The sequence below is a fragment of the Mustela nigripes genome, chromosome 7 (assembly GCF_022355385.1).
Source record: "Mustela nigripes isolate SB6536 chromosome 7, MUSNIG.SB6536, whole genome shotgun sequence".
In the NCBI taxonomy this organism is placed as follows: Eukaryota; Metazoa; Chordata; class Mammalia; order Carnivora; family Mustelidae; genus Mustela; species Mustela nigripes.
The window spans coordinates 16,422,542-16,428,541 of record NC_081563.1 but is presented as its reverse complement, the minus strand read 5'-3'; the positions used below and the strand labels follow the sequence as shown (position 1 = coordinate 16,428,541).

General features: G+C 38.2%; 1 pseudogene; it reads right to left on the bottom strand.

Annotated features, from left to right (window-relative positions):
• Positions 1 to 1,221: 1,221 nt before the first annotated feature.
• The window catches only part of LOC132022297 (E3 ubiquitin-protein ligase Mdm2-like), a 120,122-nt pseudogene continuing 115,343 nt past the window's right edge, over positions 1,222 to 6,000 (bottom strand).

Here is a 6,000-nt window from a genome sequence, read left to right as displayed (position 1 = left end):
GGGTTAAGTGTTACATTGTGTCATCAGAGTAGTCCAGAAGTATATACTTTGGTTGTGTGGGATACAAAGGTACTATGGTGGACCTGACCTGTATTTTACCTTTCCTGTTTCTTTGACAAACATTTCAGTAACAAATGGAGCAATGGAAGTCTAAAATTTTAGTAGGCTATTACCACTGCATGAAAAGATTCATGTGCGAGATTCATCCAGAGGTAACAGTAAAATGATAAGCTTTAATGGGTATGGTAAAAATTGTTGCTGTTATTTTCTGAGAAGACAAATACTCCTTTGGTGGTTGCAAACTTTTGCTACTTTGTCCATCCGTGGACTATGCTGGGTTAGGCACTATAATTCATTTAGACTAATGAAAGTATGTTCCTTTTATTCTGAAGATCTTAATCTCTAAATGGGATACTGAAAAGTAAACGGTGATCTAGGCAGTGGTATGCACTGCAGATATGTGCAGAGGTCTGTGTGAGATTCCCTGGGACACTCAGCTCTTTCTTTAACTCTCTACTTCAGCATTTCCTTTCTTCCCTAGTCACCTATCTCTGTTCTGTTGTGACCAAACTAGTATAATGGGACATGAAAGGATAATGGGTGGGCTAACAACTGACAAAAAAAGGTCTCACTAAACAGAAGTACACCCTAACCTACACCCTGTCTTCAAAGAAAATTAAATTTCCTTTAGGCAAGACCAGTCCAAGAGCTTGGCATCATATGTTGCTACTGGCATATCCTGGCACTTGCTTACAACTGTACATACCTGTTCTCTGCTTGCCACTAAGCAGAGAAGGAGGATGTGCTGGGCACCAGACCAGGTCTGGTCTCTAAATAAACTGATGTATTCCTGCGTGAACACCACTCATTGCTGATTTACCAGTGAGAGTACCTTTGTGCATAGTCACTGATGTTTGCACATCTAAGCTGTGTAAGAGGGGCACGTGGGTGGCTCACTTGGGTAAGCATCTGTCTTTGGCTCATGTCATGATCCCAGGGTCCTGGGATCAAGCCCCACACTGGGATCCCTGTTCAGCAGGGTGTGTGCTTCTCCTTGTGTCCCTCTCCTTGCTCATGCTTGTTCATGTGTTTTCTCGTTCTCTCTCTCTCTCTCTGAAACAAATAAAATAAAATCTTAAAAAAGAATAAACTGTGTAAGAGCCAAGAATGCAAACAAAAGATCAGAATTTCCAGCTCTGCAAGTTAGAGGAGGCACAGGCTTCAGTCTTCCACCAGAAAGCTCCTCAGATTTTTATTTACAAGAGCCACCTTATTGTTTCCATAAAACTGGGAACTATCATTCCTTCTCTGTAACACACAGATTGGTAACTCAGATTGGGAATTCAAGCGATTATCTGGACACCTATAGAGGACTAAATGCAGAAAAAACCTGCAGATGACAATAGTGTCAACCTTTGCACCCGTAACAGGGAGATGACGAAGCAAAACAGGTAGGAATAAAGGATTATCAGGCTGCCTCAGGAGTGGGTACAAGAAAACCCAGCTACACAATGAAGAACCAAAGGACCATGGCAGTCCAGATATTTCCTTAGCTACACTGTCAATTACTAGTTCACTGTGAAGTTCCGACCGCAACTCTGGGTTGTGTAGAGAAAAGAACTCTAAAGCTCTTGGTGCATTTGAGAAGGTCGAGGTGACAGTGGTGAATAAGGGTTCCAACAGAATGTCCTTGAAAATTCCAGGATCAGCAAACAGGTCCTCACCCAAGTCATGATGATAGATGAGGTGACCAAGAACTGAATCCTCTGACAAGCAGTTAAGTGAAAACCATTTAAGGAAAGAGCAGTACACGAAGGAAAGCAAAACAAAGAACAAGCTGAGAGCTAGAAAGCCACCACATGTGGAGTCCTAGAGCTCAGGGAAAGAACATCTATAAAAACACCGAGTGATTAAAAATAGCAGATATCAAGAAGACTCAACAAAGAGAAGTGATCTGAGCCACAAAGAGCTGGTAGATGATCACAAGGAAAATGAGGTGTCAGGGGAACAGAGAAGGGAAAGCCAGAGCATTGGGAGTTGAAGAACCAATGGGAGATGTGAGAATTAGAGACAATAAGAATAGATAGTAATTCCAGAATTATTTCATGGCTGTTTAAGTGATTATATGATGCAGATAATATACAGTAGCAAATAATTCCTCTCTTTGTGATGTTGCACACTTCAATCTTAATTCTAGCCCTTCCATTCTTAAGCAGTATGATTTTGGATGTTTTCTCTAGGTCTTCCTCTCTTCATCTGGGAATGTGGGTCCACATCCTCTCAACCAATGTTAGCTAATTGTTTTCTTTGAAGTCACTGAGGAAAGAGGGAAGAACCAATATAGCCAGGTCTCCTGGGAGGTAGCAGGCTATAGATTGAAGAACTCTGGCGAATGAATTAATCTTTCAAAGGGGGAAGGTCTCTCTTACACTGGGATACATGTAAAAGATAAAAATAAGGGTTCAGGTACATTTACCTTTATGGATTTGACATGAGCAGATTTCCAATTGCAATGGCATTTGTTTTTTCTGAAGTAAGAGCTAGAATTATCCGCTCTAAGTAGGTTACAGGGCTAGTAAGTTGAAGGCTGCAGGAAGATCAAGATTTAAAATAGCTAACATAGTAACGGTGAGAGAGCCTACTGAGACAACAGGCTTGTCGGACAGTCTTGATGCCCATCTGATGCTAGAGAAAATGCACCTAGAGGAACCGTACTTTGTGGGATCCCAGTTTTTCTCTGAATAGTGTGGTTACTCTGGAGGTTGATAGGGATGTGTCATTGAAATCCACATGGAGAGAAAAGGGGTGGGAGTGAAATATGTTAGAAAGAGATAACAGAAAAGTAGACAGAATAGAAGGATGAAACCTTGGTGAGATGAAAGGCAAGTTGGACTAAAACTAAGTAGAGAGCTAGGAGGCTATAAAAACGTGTGAAAAACAAACAAACAAACAAAAAACCTAGGGTGTTTATAAGCAGAACTTTTCTAGATTTTGCAGACCAGGCAGGTATCTGTGTGAATGAGTATGTACTTCAGAAGGTTAGAGTCAAAGACAAGGCCCCTCATTTTATCCTGAAAATGGGAAAAAAAAATTTCCATGTTGCTGATCCATAGGCATACAACAGACTCCAACTGTGTATAGATATGAATGTTTTATAAATTATATAATCACTGCAGACATATACTCCAGATATATATTGTTGGTAATCTCATTTATGCCACCAACTCTCCTCAAAAAAGATGAGTTCTACTTAGTTCTAGTCGATGTGCTGTGTTTCAGGACCACTCTTTGGCTGATGTACTAATCCCTTCAGCCATTTGTTTCTTGCTTACACATGCATACATGGGGAAGGGGGGTGGGGGGGTTCTGAAGTTTATAACAATATACTGTTAGTGACTGGCACAGAAAGTTTTTGAAGTGACTCTGCAGCCCTATTCTGAACTTATAGTTCAGTTGATCTCACTGCTCTCATGCAAGTCTATAGAACTACCCCACACAGGAGAAAAACACTGGGACCCTAAATCAAAATAGTTATTCACAGTGTCGTGCTTCAAATAAGATCCATATTTAAACATGAATGAAGAAATTAATCTGCAGAGTTTGAAAGATATTTTAGAATCCTATGTTTTGACCCTATTTTTTTTTTTTTTTTTAAGAAAGGTGGCACATAATTTCTGGATAATTTAGAAAAAAGTTAGGACTTTTCTAGCTAGTTTTAAAATGGACATTTTTTATTTTATTTTATTTTTTAAAGATTGTATTTATTTATTTTACAGAGAGAGAGAGAGAGAGAGAGAGAACAAGCAGGGGGAGAGGGAGAATGTGGGGCTAATCCTAGGACCCTTGGATTAGGACCCGAGCCAAAGGCAGACACTTAAACAACTGAGTGAGCCAAGTATCCCTGAACGTTTTTTTTTTCCATAAGATTTCTAAATTTATCTTTCTGAATTCACTGGTTTCTAGAACTTGCCATAAATGAAGTTCTGGATCCTAGGAAACTACTTGGCACTATGTAACCCAGCCCAAGAATGTACCTCAAAGTATATTAGATTTTTGTATTAATTTAGGGGAAACAGTTGATTCTGCCACATCTTGAAATCCTGTGTGGGGAAGTCTGATACCCCAGGCTGTACCCCACAGGACCACTCCATGTTCTACTACAGAACGTTGAAAAGTTCTTTTTTATGGATAAATGATGCCTATTCCCCAAGACTTCTCAAGAGACAACATCTTTACCACTAATCCCTTATATACCAAAGCGGCTGGAGAAAAACTACACTTTAATTACACAGCACCAAATATAACTACCAATTTATTTTTTATCTGGAAAAAGTATTTTAAGAGGCTCTGAAAGAGGAGAGAAACTAAGAATCGCAAGATTAAAGGGTATTTAAAATTTTAATATTAAATCTTCCACACAAACTTTTTCTTTTTACATGAAAAGTACTAAATAAGTTACATTTAAATGCCCTACTTATATAAAAATAAAATTAGGTACGTCTCATTTAAGAGAAAGGGGATAAGATTTAAAATATAAGGAATAGGAATAAAGGATAAACAGCATATCCAATCTAAATTACATCAAAAACCAAATATGTAGACAGAATTTACATTTTCCTAAAAGGAAGTAAACATTCACTATCAATCCCAATAGGTAAATTACTCTGATGAGAAGAAAGATACATGAACTAAGATACTTTCTTACTTTGACATATTAAAAAAAAATGATACATTTCATGTTCCTTTAAATGTTTAGGGTTTTATTGTTAAAAATACATAATTCTACTTTCATGGACAGGTCAACTAGGGGAAATATCACATTCATTTGAATTGGTTGTCTTCATACTGGGTAGGGCTTGCTTCTCTCTTTTTCTAAGCTTTATCAAAGTATGACTGATATACATTACAAAAAATTACATGTGTTAATGTATACATTTTGTTAAGTTTGGACATAGCATACACTCATTGTATTATTACCACAGTTAGGGTCCTAAACATATCCGTCCTCCAACAGTTTCTTTGCGTTTTGGGTGTGTGTGTGTGTGTGTGTGTGTGTGTGTAAGAACACTTGACATGAGATCTATCCTCAGGGTATTTTAAGTGCCTAATATGTGTTAACTGTATGCACTATGTTGTACAGCAGATCTATAGAACTTACTCATCTTGCATCTTACATTTTTTAAGCTGCTTTGCACATGTAAAACATGCCATAAAATGTCCTATATTGCAATGGACAATGCAACTGTTTTTAGGTTGACCTAGGCAAATCCTATGAGAATCAATGGCATTAAGGAGAAAACTAGATTCCATATTTTCTTCTTTGTCTTGTGTTTTTTCTCATTCAAACTCCTTGAGTTTGCTATATGTGATCCAATTAGAAGTTCATGCCTGAGAATAGTGTTCCCTTTGTTAGAATTGGGAGATTTAGGTGATGATCATCATTTTCTTCAACATATGAGTCTTTGGAATCATCCACTGTAGTTTTTGTGTTTTTTGTTTGTTTTGTTTTGTTTGTTTGTTTTTATTTTTTTTCCATCAGGAACACCAAAGCCTTCTCCTCCTTGTGTTAACTTTTCTAAATTGGCTCTTACAGATATTTTCTGTTCCTATTTATGAAGCCACTTCTCACCAATTGCCCAACATCTGTCGCAGTAGGGTAAAAGGGGAGGATTCATTTTTATTTCATCAATTATACTTCTGGTAGTCTGCTGAGGAAATTTCAGGATCTTCAAGTGAACCTCTATTGCTCTGCCCTGCCTGATTTACCTCAACATCCCTCATCATCTTCCTCTGAGAGTTATTCTCCGTCACTAAGGCTATAATCTGCTGAATCAAGACTCATCTTCTAACTCTACAGTGAAGTCATCTGAACCTGAATCTTGATCCAGCCATCCAGATGTTCACTTATACCAGCATCAAGATCTGGATTTGCTGGAGTCTCTGGATGCCCCACTCCTGCTTCTTCACCATATGTCTCCCTTATTACACATAAAGTGAGGT